The sequence below is a fragment of the Haliotis rubra genome, unplaced genomic scaffold (assembly GCF_003918875.1).
Source record: "Haliotis rubra isolate DU_JTF1 unplaced genomic scaffold, ASM391887v1 Scf1, whole genome shotgun sequence".
NCBI lineage: Eukaryota > Metazoa > Mollusca > Gastropoda > Lepetellida > Haliotidae > Haliotis > Haliotis rubra.
Genome location: NW_025764891.1, coordinates 9,787,592 through 9,809,945, shown reverse-complemented (window position 1 = coordinate 9,809,945; position 22,354 = coordinate 9,787,592). Strand labels below are relative to the sequence as shown.

General features: G+C 41.0%; 1 long non-coding RNA gene across 1 annotated transcript; it reads right to left on the bottom strand.

The window, feature by feature from the left end:
* Positions 1-428: 428 nt before the first annotated feature.
* LOC124285781 lies at positions 429-20,046 on the bottom strand. Its single transcript, XR_006900890.1, has 3 exons — positions 19,956-20,046; positions 9,457-9,461; positions 429-438 (listed from the first exon to the last, which is right to left on the bottom strand). It is a non-coding gene; the product is annotated as an uncharacterized LOC124285781 (long non-coding RNA).
* Between the last annotated feature and the right edge of the window lie 2,308 nt (positions 20,047-22,354).

Here is a 22,354-nt window from a genome sequence, read left to right as displayed (position 1 = left end):
ATCCCACATACTTGACGTTGCTTCCATGTCGGGGTATCGATCAGGTGAAGTGGGAAATTTAAGGTCCTCAAGTGACTGATTCCACCAATTTAAAAATAAATCTCTCAGTACTAGAAGATGGATTTTCTAAGAAGACAAAAATTATTGTCAGGAGCCCAACTGCTTTAAGAACATCTGAAGTGATTAAACAGATGAGCTCTAAATTTAGAATCAGTTAGTTCCCTTTTGTGGCTGTGATTACACGGGGACTTTTTTTTCAGTAAGAAGGATGAAATTCTAAATTGGGCAGTGGGCGGAATGCACCAGGTGTGTGGCTACCTGAATGCACGGCAATGATGATGGGAAGTAAATAAGTAGCAAAGAAAGAGATCCAAGTGCGAAATGGTTGATGGTTTTCCACCTGAGACAAAGAGAAATAGCATGGACTGATGCTGTCGTCTCTGAGCCATGTTTTCAGCCACTGGCATCATTCAATGCACGTGAATGAATGCATGAGATTTACAATCAAACATTGACCAAACTAATACATATATTACATCAAGAAAACATCCCCTTTCTTATTAATAAATTAAAAGTTTATTGTTCGATTCCGACCCTATCGTAAATGTGTTCATGAATCAGTATCAAACAGGGATGACACCAGGTGTTCTTGAGAGGTGAGCGTATCGTGCCCCATGGGTGTCACAATATAACGGAAAAGCACCAGGTTCGATTCCCCAAACGGGTACAATGTTTGAAGCCTACTTCTGGTGTCCCCCGTCGTGAAATTGCTGGAATTTTGCCAAGATCGGCGAAAAACTAAACTCACTCACTTACTACAACGTCACGCCGAAGACCCGGGTTCGATTCCCCTGTGGGTATATGATATTGCTGGAATATTTGCTAAAAGAGGCGTAAAACGATACTCACTCACATGGCACAAACACAAAACCAATGCAAGTCAGTTGTTCACCTTAAACAAACACGGAAACGTATGAACAAGAAAGCAACAGCCGGTGGCAGACAAACAAGCCTGTACAACATGTTCGTGAATCGTTTAACAATCCCTGACATGGCTTCCTCTCATTACCTGAACGCGAATTGTATCTAATTAGGGCCTCTACAGCATCAGACAGACGAGGAACATCACCTGTTGTGGTGTCTGATGCCGTACTGCTTTAAAACATCTCGACAACAGGTGGACGGTGGATGTGTAACCATTCAATTTCCTTCACCGGCCTCAGAAGTCCTCTCTCGTTTCCTTCATACCACCGCAACCAGTCAGGCAATAAAGCCGAAGAGACGCCGCCATTTGGAAACGGATAAATCACCTTGACAAGAGACATAGAGGTCGCAGGGGCGTCCCAGTCTGTCGTGGTCATTCGCCATTTCCGGCCTTAGCCACTTCTCGCGTGAGTTCACGAGAACACAGACGATCTGATTCGTATCACGAAAACAGCCAATTTGATGTCTACGAATGTCGCGATTTATTTAGCAGTCAATAGCTATACCGCCGTAAATACCAATACGGCGTATAGCGCACGTTCAATCACTACCCATGGGCTGTGTAGGATTTATAACGATTTATGGCGGCGGCTTTGTAAACGCGACTAGCCTGGACAGGTGACTATGAAAAAAATGTTGACATGCATAATGAAAGTTGGCGTTTTGAGCAGTCGCCTTTTGTTGGTTGGCGTGTGCGGGGAATTTCATCTGAGAGTCTCCACATGGCGTATGTCCGAATGTCAGGTTCTGCGTGATTCGCGGTATACAGCGACCATTGAGAAATTCGTTATAATTTTTATAACGCGTTTTATCAATAGAGTGAGTGAGTATGGTATAACGCCGCTTTTAGCAATATTGCAGCAATATCACTGCGGGGAACACCACAAATGGCCATCACACATTGTACCCATGTGGGGAATCGAACCCGGGCCTTGGGCGTGACGAGCCAACGCTTTAACCACTAGACTACCCCACCACCCCTTTTTTCAACAGAGCATTGGGTATTAGCACTATATCACGACTGCCTCTAAATAACTGAAACCTGGACAATGTAGACCGGTGGTTGATAACATGAGCATCTAACGATGCCGGAATAGGAGCACACATTTTGCTCCAGTCAGTCAGACACATTTTGTGCCCTTTGATCTAGAATTCCGGCAGCAAGGATCTCGACTTTGAATCGTTCCTAACAACATATGCTTGTCGTATGGTATAAGGCTTAGTTAATCTGGTGGATGCACATATAGTCTAACGTGGCGACATGATGGATTGAGCATCATCGTACCCTGACGGCGTGAATCAACTCTCAATAATAAGTATTATTATAATAATGAACGCTCGCAATAATGTCAAAGTCACAAATATTATACCGTGCAAGTCATTTCATACTTTTGTGTTAGGTGGTAGAAAAGTTATTTTGACAAAGCCAGGATGTTAGTGGAGGTTAATCAAGGGGTTCAATATATGATCAACAGATCCTTACACCGCAAAGGGACGCAACCCTGTGACACACAATCTCAGGATAACAACTGCAGAGTAGCATGTAATAAGTGCACACGTGTCTAGTCAATACCTACACTGCACATGATTGATTGTGTTGTCCCCAGCTTCGCAAAGGAGATAGATAATGTTTTTATCGCACATAACGAAAACACTGAACGTCAGTCGATTAGATTGATCCGGCATGAAAGTGCGTCATTGTATACCAGTTTAAAAATAACAGACACAACACGTCTTGCTCAAATTAACTATCTGGCAGAAGTGGTCTGTCAGCAAACAAGAGACAATGTTGACGATGGTAAGAATGAAATTTATTGATCCCCACAAAACACATGTGTATTTATACATCACTCAAGATCTCGGTTAGAATATTATTATTGGTCTTCAGCAACTCATGGTTGGCGACTAATGGAATCGGTCGGGCATATCCAAGTTGCGGAGATCAATGTTTATGGTGAAAATCACTGTATTTTCTGGTACGGATTTGAATATTTACTGATTATGAAGCCGAATATTGCGGCGTTGAACACCAAACGAGTAAAAAAGTCACTCGTCATTGTAAACACACAGAAATGTAAATTACGTTTGTGACGGACACTGTATTCGATTCAAGATTATCTTCGATTCTGGAATAAACCAGAAGAACCATTATTGTGGCTTGAGAAGACAACAATCAGGATCGGGTGGTCGCAACATATCTACATATAGGACATCGCTCGTGTTGTCAACCACTGGTTTGATTTTAGTTACTTATGAAGAAGCCTTGCTGGCTTCTTGAGTGAAGGGTGTCCCAGTGGTCCGAGTCACAGGTGTGTCCATAAGATGTATTTGACACCTCTGATCATCGGTTTGAATACTGGATCAGACCTGACTGTGTTTCAAGGTTTGTGAGCACCAGACCCCCGTGGGTTTCATCAATGGGTAAGCGTCTCAGACCTGTTTCACAGTTAGCAATGTAACAAGTGGTCACGACGTTGTTTAAAGCAGCGTCGAACCCAACTCACTCACTCACACACTCATCATTAAGTATCGTCCCCACCCCAGCAAAAAACATGATCAATTTATATGTGCAGAGGCACTTATAGTTGATTCTTGGGTCTCATCCAGAATGTTTTCATGTATACGTCATCCTGCCTGAGGTGTGTCTGTTTACCTTTGGATTAACGTCTTGCTGTAATATTGATAATTACCAACTACATCTTGCTCACATGATGCCAGTTTTCTACTGATAGACACAATAAAGTTTAACTTTTCTTCAACAATTATCCCGTTCTTGGCATTTGAACCCTCAAACTACATAGTTATTTGGTTCTTTTTGAACTCTATATTGAGGATTAATCATAAATTATTATTATGATATATATAATTGAGTAACAGCTATAGTCAATTGAATTGAGGGTCGGTGGTTAGATGCTGAGCTTCAGGACACCAAAAGTGAGTGAGTGAGTATGGTTTTACTCCGCTTTTAGCAATATTCCTGCAATATCACGGCGGGGGACACCAAAATGAGCTTCACGCATTGTACCCGTGTGAGGTGAGGTGAGGTGAAATTGGGTTTAACGTTGTGCTTGAGAATATTTCGCTCATATGACGACGTGCATGCGTGTGTATGTGCGGCTGCTTGTATTAGCCCAGGCTGAAGCTGGTTTTATAGTGCTATACCATGCCGCAGTGAAGCATGAATACCCCACTCAGACACATTTTACTGACTCCGAGCCAACCAGTCCTTGTTGTACCCATTAATGCCGAGCGCCAGGCAGGGACCAACAAGTTTAACGTCTTTTGGTATGCCGCGGTCGGGGATCGAACCCGCGATCTTCCGCTCTCCGGGCGGACGCTCTAACCACTACACCACGGAGGCGGTCTGTACCCGTCTGGGGAATCGAACCCGGGTCTTCGACGTGACAAGCCAATGTTATTAACACTAGGCTACCCGACCACCCCTTCAACAAAAGACGTTAAAATGTGATACTTGTTGTTGTCACCCTGACACTCGGTGTTAATGGTAAAAGCCCAGCAGTGACACTCAAACATGCATGCACGCTTCTGTAGAAATACAATATACACGACCTTTCTGCCAATTTCACCTTACCTTAACTTGGACAGGGGCGGTGGGGTAGCCTAGTGGTTAAAGCGTTCGCTCGTCTAGCCGAAGACCCGGGTTCGATTCTCCACTTGGCTGGAATATTGCTAAACAATGTTGTAGTGGAGACAAAATGGGCCATTTCTGATGTCCCCCACCGTGATGTTGCTGGAATATTGCTAAAAGCGGCGTAAAACTAAACTCATTCACTTAACTTAGACAAGATACTGAATTTTAAGTTTAGCAGTCACGCTTTGAAAATCAAACACATTTTGAGTGTATGGGGTTTTGTAGGTAATAATATCCTGATGGCCCAGCTTCATCTGAAACATCTATCGATGTGACATTTATTTAAAATGGTTTCTAAACTTTGACGTGTAAAAAGGCAAAAGCACCTTTCAAACACTGGTACATCATGGTGTTAATGCGGTTACAACTCACCTAGGGGACGGTGGGGTAGCCTAGTGGTTTAAGCGTCCGCTCGTCACGCCGAAGACCCGGGTTCGATTCCCCACATGGGCACAATTTGTGAAGCCCATTTCTGGTGTTCCTCGCCGTGATATTGCTGGAATATTGCGGCGTAAAACCGTACTCACTACAACTCAACTGCTTCAAGACTCCAACTAACAAGCATCTATATACTTTATGACATTTAGTATATGTCTGTTTACGGGCAACCAAATATAGGCTACACTATTACCTAATCAATCACCGTCACTCTCATATTGCCTGCGACTAGCCTCGTGGTGGAACCATGCATTTTTACACGGAGAAACGTGCTGAAACTCTTACGAAATGGTAACACTGTTATTTAACAGATGAATTGGTTAGACGGCTGTTGTGTTCACAGTAAGCTATTGGACTACAGCGTCAGTGATGACAGATGTATGGATTCATCTTGGCATCAATACAGCCCTTGTCAAGGTTGCAATTGTTCAGTGAAACAGGAAACCGAGTTTATACAAACAGAAGCGACAAAACCCTTTCCACATCTGGAAGAAATCCCTGCTAAAAGCAGAGTCGATTATACATCTTTGACAATGTCATGAGTATATATTTGTTTCAGTAGTACTACAGCTGTACGATGTTGTTTGTAAACAAATCGAGTCTTAGACATGCTACTCTCAACCCATACAGTGTATGGGAACAGCGCGATTAATCTTACGATACTTCCGCGAAGTAAAGTGCGTTTTGGCGATCAGATACCAACGTTTCTGTTCTGTTTCTGTTTCAGAAGCGACATAACCCTTTCCACGTCCAGAGGAAATTTCTGCTAAAAGCAGAGTCGATTGTACAATTGTGAAATTATCATGAGGATATATTTGTTTCAGCTGTAGTACAGTTGTATGGTGTTGTTTGTAAACAAATCGAGTCTGGACCAGGCAATCCAGTGATTGTCACCATGCGATACGATGACAGAGCATGTGTTTTATGAATCACTATGAAGTAGTGATGATACCAGGTGTTCAGAAAACGTATTAAAATGACACCTGAGTCTTATTAAATCGTGGAGTCCTCTTGATATTCTCATTAAATCATCGCTACACTATTCGTGGAGTCATCTTGATATTCTCATTAAATCATCACTACACTATTCGTGGAGTCATCTTGATATTCTCATTAAATCATCACTACACTATTCGTGGAGTCATCTTGATATTCTCATTAAATCATCACTACACTATTCGTGGAGTCATCTTGATATTCTCATTAAATCATCACTACACTATTCGTGGAGTCATCTTGATATTCTCATTAAATCATCACTACACTATTCGTGGAGTCATCTTGATATTCTCATTAAATCATCACTACACTATTCGTGGAGTCATCTTGATATTCTCATTAAATCATCACTACACTATTCGTGGAGTCATCTTGATATTCTCATTAAATCATCACTACACTATTCGTGGAGTCATCTTGATATTCTCATTAAATCATCAATATACTATTCGTGGAGTCATCTTGATATTCTCATTAAATCATCACTACACTATTCGTGGAGTCATCTTGATATTCTCATTAAATCATCACTACACTATTCGTGGAGTCATCTTGATATTCTCATTAAATCATCAATACACTATTCGTGGAGTCATCTTGATATTCTCATTAAATCATCAATACACTATTCGTGGAGTCATCTTGATATTCTCATTAAATCATCACTACACTATTCGTGGAGTCATCTTGATATTCTCATTAAATCATCACTACACTATTCGTGGAGTCATCTTGATATTCTCATTAAATCATCAATCATCTTGATATTCTCATTAAATCATCAACTATATACTATTCGTGGAGTCATCTTGATATTATCAGTAAATAATCATTACACTATTCGTGGAATCATCAAGATATCAACACGGAATCATCAAGATATCATCATGGAATCATCATGGCTTCTTAAGGAAATTATCATGTAATGATCAGGAAATCATCTTCCATCTATACGGAGTCAAGATAAAAACTTCATAATATATATTTTTAAATAAAAATATGAATTGTTATAGTAGACAGTTTTCGGGTATCATAATATTAATTCCAAAATATCGCCTCAAGTAAAAAGTCACCACAGCACATATAAGTTAATCAAAAAATCGTGCACCCCACAATAGTGCTAAAGCGTATTATTAACGTGCCACTGGTCACGTGATCTTATCATTGCACGTGCATTCGATCGCACATGTTCCCATCAACTGTACAAAGTGAAAGAACACTTTAGAGTACTAACAAGAACAGCCAATTCTTATGCCGCGCCTCTCAAACGTTCAGCGCGAACGTGCCGTTGGCATGCTGGAAGCGTGAACGTAAGTGACGTTGCAAGGTTAATGGGGTGCAGCTGTCGGACTGTTTATGATGTACAGACTCGACTGCAACAAACTGGCACCACTGCTGATCGCCCAAGGCCATGTCAACCACGTGTGACGTCACAGGCGGAGAACCGTCAAATTGTTTTACGTCACCTCCGTAATCGTTTTTTGACGGCTACAAGAACCAGAGATGAGCTGTTTAGAGGTCGATTGTCGTCTCAAACCATCCGAAACTGGCTGCGAGCTGCTCACCTTCGTGTTCGACGACCATATCGCGGAACCATTTTGATGCCATTACATCGACGTCAGCGTTTGCTGTGGGCCCGACGACACCTCCGATGGACTCAGAGAGACTTGAATCGAGTTGTCTTCAGTGCTGAATCTAGATTTACCCTCAGATTCGCTGATGGTAGGATGAGAGTGTGGAGGCGACGCCGTGAACGTTATGCTCAGTGTTGTGTACAGAAAGTTGAAAGATTTCGGGGCGGAATTATCAGGTTTGGGGTACTTTCTGTGGGATTGCCCGTTCCAGACTTCTGGTTATCCGTAGGAACCTTAATGCTGCAGTTTTACGCGACCAGGTGCTAACCCGGAACCTATTCCATTCATGGCAGCACATGGTCTAGGTCTGCACTTTCAACATGACAATGGCAGACCCCATACAACCAACTCTGGTATGCTCTTGGTAGTGGTCTGTGCACTCTCAGTAACCAACCACAGAATTTGCAGGATCTTGGTGCTGCTTTGCAGGAACAATGGCACCGACTCCCCAATAATGTGTTTACATGCATCAGGCAGTCCATGAGGAGGCGTTGCTTAGCAGTTGTGAACGCATGGTGTGGCCATACACGTTACTGGACGTTTGGAACATCAGAATTAAATTCTTGTGACTTGACACTTTGTTTACCCCTATTAAAGATAAATGCTGTAACCACATGGAACCGACTTTTGGCATTGTGGTTATTCTCAGGTCATCCTAACGACCTTAACAAATACATGATAACCTCTACCACATTCTTGGTCCTTTCTTTTATATATTATCTAATAGCTGATTGTGAAGTTTTAGTTTGACTCAGTATATATGTCTATGTTGCGGAAGTATGTGTTGCTGGCTCTTTCTTTCGCTTTTTTACTCTCTCTGTCTACCCTCTCTCTCGCTCTCTCTCTCTGTTTTCCTCTTTTTCTCTCTGTGCCTCTCCCCATCTCTCTTTGCCTGTCTCTGACCTTATCTCTCTCTGTCTCTGTCTCTCTCTGTTTTACTCTTATTCTCTCCCTGCCATTCCCAACTCTCTCTCTGCCTGTCTCTGTCTATCTCACTCTCTTTGTCTCTCTCTGTTTGTCTATATGTCACTCTCTCACTCTCTCTCTCTCACCTCCCCCTCCAGAATCTGAATCTCTGGTTTCCCTGGGGTTCCTTTTGAATTTAAATGGGCTTGTTTGTTACTTTAAAATTATATATATTCAAAGACTAAGCGTTAGTGTGGATTTGTGTGTGTGTCTGCGTGTGTCTGCGTATGTATCTCTCACTCTCTCGTCTTTTCTCTCACTCTCACTCACTCACTCTCTCTCTCTCTCTCTCTCTCTCTCTCTCTCTCTCTATTTCTCTCTCTCTCTTTCTCACTCACTACTTCTCTATCTGTCTCTCCCAGTGATTGTATTAGCGACCAAACATCATCAGTACGTGACAAGTCCGCGTCACAAAGTAGCATCTACCTGTCCAGCTCGGCCCAGTCTCTTCGATTTCCAGCCAGTGAAGCTGATAAGAGGATATCTAAATAGCCACCCTGAGGCTGTTTGTCAGTTACTATTAACTAATTTGATAACATTGACTCAACCTTTATGTGCTTCGTTAGTGGGCATACGTACGTAGAGACGTGTGATTGACACAAATGTACAGCACTCATTGTATGTCGATGATGTCGTTATATATAGGAGCACTGGTCTCCGCGAGAGGGTCAGGGGCTGTGTCATTTTGTGTGACACATTTAGAATTTATTCTATGTTCAAAACATCTCACTAATGAAGACCGTCCTTTTTTCATTAGCAATAATGTACACGCGAAAATGTAACTCCACCTAATGTACGTTTATATATCTTTGTCGATATAACCATGTGTATATGTTTGATATAATTGCAATTTATATACGGATGAAAATACTTTGATTATGACTTGCAATATCCATGCGAGACTTACCTCTGATAGCCCCTGTTAGTTTACGGGCAAGGACCCTGGCTGTTTGTTGAATCAATAACGGAAGACACTTTCAGACTGAACCCTTTATATTGTGACATATCGACCATTCTGTGTATTGTAATGACATGGTAAGACTTGGTTCTAAATGGTGTATGAGTCACTAATTGTTCAAGAAACTTACTGGGTTAGATTATATAAAGAATCCTGCTCAGGTTCACGTCAGGTGTCAGTGGTTCTTCTAGGTACAACTAGTTCGTCGATGTTTAGTTATTTGATATGTTTTCAATTTCGCTTTGTTCTTCTTAGGACCTTACAACTAGTTCGTCCTTTTCAGTTTAGTTATCTGATCCTAGTCAATATGAATAATTTGTCCTTGAGAGCTTAGTTACTGGTCCTAGTCTGTGTTGATAGCTTCTCCTAGTAAGCTTAGTTACTTGGTCCTAGTCTGTGTTGGTAGCTTCTCCTAGTAGGCTTAGTTACTTGGTCCTTGTCTGTGTTGATAGCTTCTCCTAGTAAGCTTAGTTATTGGTCCTAGTCTGTGTTGGTAGCTTCTCCTAGTAAGCTTAGTTATTGGTCCTAGTCTGTGTTGATAGCTTCTCCTAGTAAGCTTAGTTATTGGTCCTAGTCTGTGTTGGTAGCTTCTCCTAGTAAGCTTAGTTATTGGTCCTAGTCTGTGTTGGTAGCTTCTCCTAGTAAGTTATTGGTCCTAGTTATTGGTCCTAGTCTGTGTTGGTAGCTTCTCCTTTTAGTTAAGCTTAGTTACTTGGTCCTAGTCTGTGTTGGTAGCTTCTCCTAGTTAAGTCTTAGCTTCTCTGGTCCTAGTCTGTGTTGATAGCTTCTCCTAGTAAGCTTAGTTATTGGTCCTAGTAGTCTGTGTTGGTGGCTTCTTAGTTATTGGTCCTAGTAAGCTTAGTTACTGGTCCTAGTCTGTGTTGATAGCTTCTCCTAGTAAGCTTAGTTACTTGTCCTTGCCTGTGTTGAAAGCTTCTCCTACTAAGCTTAGTTACTGGTCCTAGTCTCTGTTGATAGCTTCTCCTGGTAAGCTTAGTTATTGGGTCCTAGTCTGTGTTGATAGCTTCTCCTAGTCAGTTAGAAACGTTAGATTTATTAAGATAATTTGCAGTTGTAAGATAAGTTTCTCCGTCTAAGCCAGTGTGGATAGTGTGTCCTTGTAAGATGTGATACTTGGTCCTAGTCATTGTGTCCTTGTAAGATGTGATACCCTGTCCTCGTCATTGTTGGTAGTTTGTCCTTGTAATATGTAAAATTGGTCCTCGACACTTTAGTTAGATTGGTCCTAGACAGTTTAGTTAGTTTTATCCCAAGTATAAGTTTGTTTTGCGGTTTTATACTGTCTTATACTATCTGCAACATTGCTTAGAGCAATGCTTGACAGTCTGTTTAGCTCCAATAATCAGCTTCTTTCCAAAATGACCGAGAGGTCAGTGACTTCCGGTCAACCAACCACTAAGTCAGGCATGTTAGTCTCAGTGTCCTGTTACGGTTTACTGAGCCTAAACACTGTCTTAGCATATTGATCATTACAAGTTCCCTGGTGCGAACTTGATAATCAAAATGCATCAAGTCCACGTGAAAATGAATGGTAAAGTGTGAATGACCAAGGTTAATTAGGATGCACAGGCGTTATATAGCGAGAGACATGCTGACCTTTCAGTAGAGGTCAAACAGGATATCCTGTCGTAGGTGTTACTGGCACGAGATTATCCTGATTGACGATAAAATGTGCCAGCATCCGCACCGAAATATGGGTCTGAAAGAGTCAAGGTGCTGGGTTCCATTAGTAAGTACTAGTTTTGGTATTGCACTTAAGTCATTCAAGTTAAACACTTACTAGTTAATGTGCTGCATTAACATTTAGGCAGAATTGAGAGGAGGATAACGAGCGTACAACGGAAATGGCGAATCAATATATGTCTGTAGAAGGTTAGGGTTTTTGAATCAATTGATATGTCAGTAGACTGATAATAAACCAATTTATCACTTGCAAATCTGTGTTTCATACTGTTTGTGGCTTATACGAGCGAAAGATGTTAACAAACACAGATTCCTGTCATATTGTTAGTGCTATACAAAACCTTACATCATTAACTTTATTCATGCATGTCTTTATGTATTTGTGAGTACTATGTTATATGTTCATTCGCGATGTAACCAAATTTCCCACTAAAAGAATAATCTTATCTTTTCTCAACATGCTTGCCTAAGTGGTTACTGTCCAAACGGTTATTTTGGAAAACATTTTTGGAAATCGATTTGTCTGACTGACTGAGGTTAGTTTTACGCCGCTTTTAGCAATATGCCAGCAATATGACGGAGGGGAACACCAGAAATGGGCTTCACACATTGTACCCATGTGGGGAATCGAACCTGGGTCTTCGGCGTGACGAGCGAACGCTTTAACTACTAGGCTACCCCACCGCCCCTCGATTTGTCAGCAAAGAAAGCCAATGACAAAACGTAAATTTACCCTCGTAATATTTTAGTTCATTTAGCTTTATTACTTAATGGGCTCCTCATTCGATATCGGCAGAAGAGGAGGTTGGGGTGGGAGGTCTTGGGTTCAGGGATAATTGTCAGCTGCAGGATACTATTCATTTCCATTTTCATTGTTCACAGACAATCAGATGATCCAAAAACATTTCGGAAATCAGTTCATCGTTTGCGATCAACAAACAAAACAGAACAAATGGTTCTCAATCATATGGACCGAACCTATAACTTTCCTAATGATTTCGGAAAGTTTTCCTAATATAATAACTTACTCATACCAAAAGGGTCCTTAAAACACCCTCGCCCATCCCCCCCCCGTGAACTTCATTTCAGCGGTTTCTTAGCTCGACTTATCAACATTACACATTCCTTACATGTGTTTGCAGTTGTTCGCGATTAGGACGAGCTATATATGATTCATGGCTTAAGCATTATTCCATTATGAAAACCAGTGTTTATTCAGCCACCAGTCATGCATATATACTGATGAGATCAGACGCTTTATCCGGATATATTGCGAGAGCCGACATACAGTTGGTGACCTCAGGCTATTTCTGTTATCACTCCATACTTGGTAACTGCTTCTGAGGTTAAAACTACAGAGCGCGTATGTGCAATGCACTGTAGCAGGCTCGCAATCATTTGAGTACATTTGTCTGGATCTGTTTCAAAGTCACTGGGCAATATCAAACAGGGTATTAGTGGAAAGCGATAAAATGATAGAGAGTATGGTATCAGGGATGAGTTACTTTGCATGAGTTGTCATCCAAAGTTAACAGTGGACGGCGTTCGTCCCATGGTTATACATATGACGATATTAATAGACTTACATAGAAGTTTAAATATAAAATATTCACATTTAATGAAGATAGATACTGCCGCTTTTCATTCGTGAAAAGACGTCTCAGGCCAGGGAATTACTTCCTCAAAGGCATGCGAGACAGATGCGGATGTCGACGTCAAACTTTATCACAGACGTTTATCCTCCGAGGCTTTCTTGCTCCACAGCATGAGCTAAAATCGAAATTTGGAAGTTTTATTTCAGGCCGAAATTCTCTGAAGGACGTAAAAACAACAGAGTGATTGTTGAGATCTCTCGGTGATGGCATCGATGCCCGGATGAAGGGGCGACAACTCTGCAGATTTGCCTTGAGCCCAAACGGAAGCACGGTGAGGATGTCTGGGATTTCTTTTCGTATCTGGGGTTCGGCCATTGATTTCGCTGTTTCGAACAGACATGATCATTCATTATGCATTATACTCGTATGGTGTGCTGCTGACAATTCATATTTTTCGTTCTTATACTATATTTAACGCTATATATTTTCGAACACGAAAGGTAATAAAATCATGTTATATACAGTAGGTGGTGTATTTGATTTGTTCATCCTATACAGCTTTCATCAAACGATGCATAGGTATGTTTTCTGTAGCAAAGAAAAATTGTACCTATTTGTGATATTAAGATAAGGGCAAAACAAAGGATTATGACATTGTTTTTGAAGAGTTTTTAAAAAGGCTACAATCCCTTTCTGTGTGAAGAACTGACGACATCTCCATTGAAGGTTGATCATTCTGTATAAAGGAGGCCTCATGAGCCACACTTTCTGAAACCTTCCACTTCACATCTTCGGATTTCAGCAAAATAAAGACATCCAAAACACTAATATGCCCTCCATTGTACATCATTGTTGGTGTAGTTGGCATGTCACTCAAACACGTTCTTAATCTGATTTTTGTTCATCGAAACAAAAATATTATTACTGGCAACAAAGTGTACAGAATATTAAAACACCGATTGCCAGAACGAAACGTCCGATTTAGAAGTTCAGAATCAGGACCAATTTCGAACCCACGTCAGATGATCCTAACACACTAAAGGAACGCAACTCTGGAGTGTATGCACAAGACACAAGACAAACTTACAGAAACACAGTTTCAACAGTAAATTGTCCGAGGTGAGTGAGCGAGTGAGTGAGTTGGGATGCAGGCATGACATTTCGAATATTTGCAATGTTTCTCCATAATCTTGTCAGTCAGATTCTTGTGCAAAGAGACAGACACAGGGAGATCAGACCACTGAGTGTGTTCAACATAACGGAAGGTTTACTGCCTCCACCTGAGACGAACCTATCATACTGATTATTATCATACTGTATTATAACTATTTATCCATGATGAACATAAAGGCGTTGTAGAGGTTGGTACATTTGATTAAATGCTTCATTCCTTCAGAAAATGACACTGAATGATTCAGAAGCTTCACAATCTTGACATTTTCTGTAGAAATATGTTAATCGCTTTAGGACTAAATCAATACCAAATGATTACCTATCCAAATCATATAATCACGGGTTAATTGTGACCACAGGACTTTGTTCTAGGCAATTTTCTAGGCTTGTATATAAAACACTATATGTGGTACCAGTTCAAGGTAAAAAAAATAATTCCTACGAAAAACGGGTATTTATATTAAAGCAAATGATGTATTGCAAGAATTCTCTTAGACGATAATTCCCAGGTCCCGGGGCTAAGAAAATTGATTCACATAATCCGCATATGGCAAATTAATTCACATAATCCTCTATTCCTCCTGCCTCGTTAGGTATTCTCGAAATAGCTCCGCCCAGTATCGACCATATCCATGAACCACTCGGAACTATACCGGTGGAATGTTGGATTTTATACCCCTGCAAATGCAGGTTGTCACCCCAATGTAAAATCCTCATAAATGTCACATTTCCATCGTCAGTGTTCGAATAAAGGCACGCTCTAAAGAAGGATGAGTTTACTTAGCCTTGAGGCAGGCCCTTTTTAGACTGGACCTGGTGAATTATGACAAGATGCATCGTACAAAGGCATTCATGACGAATGGATTTTCGACTGCCAATATAGCCTAAAACTACACGACGTGAGTGAGTTTGGTTTTACTCCGCTTTTAGCAATATTCCAGCAACATCACGACATGTACTGAGACATTAAGCCATGAGCCAGGAGCTGAAAATTGACATATAGGTACCACTCAGAAGGACCAAAAGCTTTAGTGTTTTTTCTATTCCTTTATGTCTCTACATATCAAAAATATATATCTAATGGTCATGCCAGTTATGGTAGCTCAAACTCAGAACGAGGCTAAATCCAAGATGGCCGCCAAAAAAAATAATTTCAAGAAGTGTCAATTCCAAGCTCTAATCGTGAGTAATGTTCAACAATTAGGCTTGAAATGAAAAAAAGGAGGTAAAACAGTGCTAACATGATTAAAAATGGTTTAATTAATATCAAGTTGTGTTATTTGATATCTTTAAATCATACCGTTTCCGGATTTTGTAAGAGTCAAAATTGTAAATTCACAGACCTTTTTCGAAAACTCATCATTTTATTTATTCTGTAGACAGCTCTTTAATTTCAAAGAGTGAGAGCACCTTCAAGTTCCTTAAAGTGGTTAGTGATAGTCACTGTTCTGCATCATAAACATCAGCTGCATCATCAGTGTCACTCTTCGGCATGTCATGGTCCTCGCATACCATGTTGTCACAAGTCTGGTTCCGACATGTCACAGTGCATTGCAGTCCATTGGTAAGGCACTGACAACTTGGCAGCTTGCAAACTGTTGTGCACTTGCAAGAAATGAACTCAAGAACAGCATCTGGAACAAGAAGTCCCGTCATCCAGCAAATCTCTATGTGACCATTTTCTTCCACCCATCCATGACCATCTGTTGCCCGTGGAGTTGGATATTCTGCTTCCAGACAGCTGTACCATCCCAAATAGCATTCGGACGTTGGCCCAACGTTGGCAATGTTGGCAATAATAAAACTGAATGCTATCTGGGATATTGGAGCTTAATAGTTTGCTCTCAGGATGTGCATGGATAGACAATCAAAGGAGGGTGGCAATTGTCATGATTCAATCGCCCATTTTCTCACTTCAAATACGTGGTACCAGCGCAATTGATGGACATCCCTTATTTGACAACCTGAAGCAGACAGGCGAATACATGTGAATGCTTGAAGTGAGTCAATCAAACCTGATGGCACAGTCCACTCATTCACAAGTTGTTGGAAAGCCTCTTGATATTCTTTGCTGTGGACAAGAAGTTTGAATGCATTGACCTTCCCTCTGCCTCCAAAAGTACCAACAGTATCACGTACAGTGTATGTGTGTAGTCCAAGAAGGGCCATGCAAATGCTTTGAACAGCAGCAACTTTCTTGATATCAATGAATCCTTGCACTGTTTTGCATCAGTTTTGATGTAAATATTGGTTGCAATGTCACTGCTCTTTGCTAAGGACAAGACAAAGACATCTGAGTCATCTGAGGAAATGACAACTGATGAGGATTCCGAAGATGCATGTTTAGCATGCAACAGCATCAGTGTGTCTGCTTCTTCTTGTGTAGTTGACATGGATTCACTTGCTTCCACATGTCACATACGGTATTCTGTCTTCAAGTTTGGTCCTGGAATGAGAAAGCTGCTAGTCAGACAGACAGACAAGAATTTTATTTATAGGTACTCACGATTAGAGCTTGGAATTGACATTTTTTGAACGTTTTGGAGTTTTTGGCGGCCATCTTGGATTTAGCCTCGTTCTGAGTTTGAGCTACCAAACTGACATGGCCATCATACATTTTCTATATGTAGACACCATAAAAGTGTTTGGTCCCTCGGAGTGGTACCGAAAAATTGTCTGGCTCATGGCCTACATATAGTGTGTCAGCTATCTAAGCGTGAAAACGAAATATCGTTTAATGGAGTTCTGAACTCTCAAAATATATTTGTTGTCAAAGTACAAATTTGATGACGGCAGAAAAATAACTACCTGCAAGATAGAGTAATAAGTCTTAAGCACCCTTTACATAATTACAGCTGACGTAGTGAACGGCCACACTTGGCTCTCCACGGAAAGTCGAGCAAGACAGACAAATACTCTGCAGTAATCCCTCAAATAGATTCCGTTCTCTGCAGAAAGGCAGTAAATCTTTCACTCATTACTCGGAATGCCCGAACAATCTGTGTCTGTGTTTGATCTGTCCCGGACTTAGCTATTATTATCTTCTGTACAAATACACTCAAGCATAGTTTCAGGTAAAAAGGCATGTCATTCCACACTCAGAATGGCTCGGTTGGTTGAATCAATAAAGAAACACAGACAATACGACCAGCCTGTCGCTCATAGAGTTTTAGCCCAAAGCGACTTGGACAGTTTTGACTTATTCCCTTTTTGTAAATAATTTTGTTACTGGTAACAGTGAAATTATTCATTAAGGTGTATGTGTATGTAACGTGCGTTGTACAAAATGGTGTTTATCATACAGAGGGTGAGATTGAGATGGTATGTTGTCAGGAATATGTCAGTGTGTGCGAGAGGAACAAGAGTGATGAATCCAGAGGCGATTACTGACCATCAATATGATTATAGTGCATCTCACGGATAACGCGTACATTAGCATTGGTCTTGGCGAACAGTGTGGACTTGCGGCCACGAAAAAGGTTTTGGGGTTCTTACCGGAATACCATAGGGGACAATTTTTGGGTATTTGGGGACCAGTTCTGACTGACATTCAGACAGGACACAATCATGGGTTACTTTTGGGGCCGGTTCTTACTGAAGCACCGACAGGAAAACAACTTGAGGGTCTGTCCTGGCCGTACTCCTCACAGGACACAAGCAGGGGATACATGCAGACCTCTTCTGACACAAATCCCAACAGGGAGACAAGCGTGGGGTAATGGGGGACCTGTTCTGACTCGGACTCCTACAGGGAGACAAGACTGGGGTACCGGAGACCTGTCCTAACCGGAACAACTTTAGGGAGAAAAGCGTGGGGTAATGAGGGGCCTGTTCTGACCCGGACTCCTACAGGGAGACAAGCACGGGGTACCGGAGACCTGTTCTGACCGGAACAACTTTAGGGAGACAAGCGTGGGGTACTGGGTGACCCGTTCTAAACAGAACAACTTCAGTTAGACAAGCATGGGGAACTGGTGGGATCCTTCACGTGACTCATTATCATTCAGATTTTTTAATCCTGACACCTGTTGAGAATGTAATCACAACACATACTGGCATCTACACACAGAACCCATTCTGTTCGACGCGTTACGACCACGCATGTCCCGGTACGAATTCCCCAGAACGATACCGAGATCCGTTACTGCATTGACATCCTCTGAATAATGTTCTGGGAACGAAACGATTATCAATAAAATTTCAGTCTTCCTGAGACTCGTCTCTGATAAAGTACCTGAAACTTTTACACTTCATACTTCTTTCAGCTCAATACTTTTTTTTACAGATAAACTTGAATTTCTCAAAAAGCCAATGTTATTTACAGAAGTTAATACCGTCTAAAAGCTAACACGTTAATAAGCAAGACATTCCTTAAATGGCGTTAACGGCACTGTTCAATCAATCCATCATCCATCCAAAGAAGTATTTTCAGGATTTCATTGGAAAAATCAATACATTTCTTCAAAGACGTCAGTTTTATTGCTTTGAACAATATCTACCAATCGGGATGATAAATCTATTCCTACCAACCACGCAGTTGTTTATACAGTGGAGTATTCGTTATTCAACCAAAGAAACATCAAATATAAGCTTGAAGGGCTTGAAGTAGGAAAGCCACGGACTGATTCAACGTTAGATTGGTATATGGGCTGTGTGGTAAAGTTGATTCGGAAATATACTTCGTCAGCACTTTTAGTTATTGAGGACAGGGTATGGGCAAACCGAGACAATGATGACAAGAAAATTATTAAGTGTTTAAAGAGAAGAAAATAATACTATTATCGACGTATTATTGATGCTTGGAAAACGCAATTACAGTATGTCTGACATTTATTGGAAGGCATGAGCAGAACGGAAGAACACACAGGGGTGGCAGACCTAAGGAGAATATATCCTGTGTGTATATGGTTAAAGATGTCAGCTGAATGAGTGTGTGCCTAGAGAATGCATTGAACATATGGCTTAATGTATCATCTTAGAGTACAGAGCTGAAGTGTGAACTAAATTGGACTGCCTTGGTTGCCGTCTGAATGAGTTCTTTGTTGAATGGGTCAAAACAACGAGACATAGGAAGAGGGTGTGAAGCACAAACTCAGTGGGTTACATGGTTGAAAGTGAATACAGAATGATTAAAACAATGCCGAATGAGAAGGTAAAACGTGCAGTCTGAATAAATATGTGTTTGAAAGAAGAAAAGGAATTAGAAGATTGCGTAAAATTCAATGTAAACTTCAAACTGAATAAAGTCGTGGTTGAAAGAGAAAACCGAAAGAGAAGATGGTGTAAACTTCAATGTAAAATTCAAACTGTATAAATTCGTGGTTGAAAGAGAAGACCGAAAGTGAAGACGTTGCAAATTTAAATTGAATAAGTACCAAGTGAAAAAAGAGCAAGGAAAAAGAAGTTGGGGTAAGTTACAAACTAAATACACATGTTTGACACAGTGTTAGAAGATGGTTGAGGGTCCCGAACGAATGTGTACATGAATTAAAAAAGGACACACAAATAGAATAGATGGACGTCAACTGAATACGTCCCATGAGCACAGTGAAAGCGAAAATGGTTTAAAGTGTATTCGGAATGAAGGAGCGGTTAAAGCAGAAACTGAGTGGGAACACTGCTAATGGCTCCCAAATGAATGTGTGAACGAAGGAGTGTCCTGAAGACAAAGAGGTTCATGTTGGCAACTTGATATTATTCATGGTTTGAGTGAAACACTGTGGTGGTTGAAAAAAATCAACCGTTTCTTACATACAGGGGAGAAAATGGTTGAAGGAAACTGCTGATTGATTGCTAAGGAAAACAATAGGTCATTTTGAGAGAATATTTTAAGATACTCTGCCCCAATCTACAAAGCATTCGTAACGTTACGACTTGTCGTAACTCTATAGTTTATCATAGGCTTACGAATGTCGTTGCGCTACAAACGCTTTGTAGATCGAGACCCTGAAGTAGTTCTGAAAATCATAAGTTAAGACATCAAGGGTTAGTTTGTTACTTGCCTGCGACTGTTTTAAATAAATCGCGACAAACATACCTTGCATACGTAACAGTCTGTTGAGAGTTTGGTGCTTGTGAATAGTTCCATTATTTTGTCCTTCCATGGTATATATCGACCTGAACGCCACGATTTCGAGTTGCGCAGTGTTTTGCCCGGGTCTTTTACGTGCGATTACCCGACCCATCGCAGCATGCCATAAAACGCGTCTTTTTCAAGGTACGATCGATAATTTATTCTATTTTCTAATAAACAGAGAGAGCGCGCTTCCAGAGATTACTTAGATCTGCGTCGGCGATCTATTCTCTCAGAATGCAACTGAATTCATCTTACCAGTCGAACATTTGGCTGCGTTTGGGTACTTGTGTATGGCTTGTGGATCACGAACAAAGGAACATTACGTATGTCTGCAAAACGCCTATGGAATATCCATCAGGATAAGAGTTACGGACTCGTTCAGGGGTACATACTCCATCTTGACGGAAAATCTGATTTATGTTGTTAGCGAGAGCTGGTTTTGAATGCGACAACTAAGAATCTCGTTGGGAAATGCTAAGCAGAGTTGCTCTGATTTTCCTATTAGCTTGCAAAGATACAGAGGTCAGGTTGCCTAAAGACGAATTTGATGCTCTAAAATATTCCGGGACTGTCTCATTGACTTTCATTAGCAATAAGACATTTCTGTTCTTGGTGTGTCACGTCTGATATCACAGTTGACGCTGACATAAGAACTCACTTTGAGAGAACTCTACGGAGAAAGAGATAATCTCTAATCTCTCTCTCTCTCTCTGTATATTTATTTATTTATGTATTTATTTATAGTAAAACAATATAACAATCAAACGATAATAATCAAACGAAAAAATGTTTAGATGGACAGTTAGACAGAATGATAGTGTATTTATAAAGGGGCAATAAGTAAGTTCTTCATCCATTAAATTGGTCTTTATCCGACTCTCCAACTATCTATATTTAGTGTCCATTCAATGATTGGCCTGTTACAAATAAAATATAGGCGACGGTGTCCGATTTATCCTGTATGGATAGAGATAAATACTTTTTTGTATGATATATACTTTAAACATTATATATTGAAATAAATTTTAGCCTATTCCCACGATAACTGATCGTACGCATGTAAAGGCTACAAGTAGTCTGTTTCACAGTCCCTTTACGGCATTATGTTAACTTCTGCCCAGCCCTTTCTGCAATGTTTAAGCCCTAAATGAGGTAAGTCTAGATTTCAGTTTAAGGTCGACAATGTCATGGAGAAAATGTGGTTCGTAAAATGCACGTGCAGCTCTGAAGAATCGTGAACAGGGTCATTGACTATGTAAGGCAGTTTTTCTTTTTAGACGATCATTGGCATTTTCAGCTGACTTAGAATATGCCGCAACTCACTGCTGTAAATCGAAACATTGCCATTGGACGTCTGGAGGCTGGGGCGTCTCAGTGTTCACCAGAGTACCATCAGTCGTTTATGGGACCTATATTCACAAACCAATTCTCCCAAATTGGTAAATTTTGGATTACCACTGCAGCACATGATGGTTACATCCGGGTACTTCATTTTCGGGAATCGAACTGTCACAGCAACTGCAAGTGCAAGTGCAGTGCCTGGTTTGAGGAGAACGTCCGCGCAAACCATTCGTAATCGTTTACGAGAAGCTGGGCTTCGAGCCAGAAAACTCTATTTTGGCCCTGTGGTGTGACGACTACATCGACGTCGACGGATCCAGTGGTGCAATAACGTTCGATTCTGGAATTACAAAACTGGCGACGTGTATGGTTCAGTGACTTTCTACGCCTCCAGGGCAATGTAACTGCTATTCTGTACAGAGACAAAATCCTAAGGATTTACATAGCTCCGATCATTGACCGCCAGAGGGACGGCACATGCCACTATTCAGTATCTTTATAACAAGAACATTACAGTGCTTCTGTTACCTTTCAAATAGCCCGACTTCAATCCCATCGAGCAGTTGCGGGTTGGTCTCGGCCGACGCGTACATGAACGTCAATCGGCGCCACAAACGTTAGATTAACTGTCGCGGGCATTGCAAGGAGAAAGGGCCAGAATTTCACAAGGTCGAATTCAAAGACTTATCCAGTCCATGCCAAGACGGTGCAGAGCAGTTCTGAGTGCTCATGGTGGCCACAACAGATATTGAAGATAACGCCCAACTGAGAACGGACGCTTTCGCTTATTGAACATTTTATAAGCTATTTATGTTAACATCAATTTGATCTTTT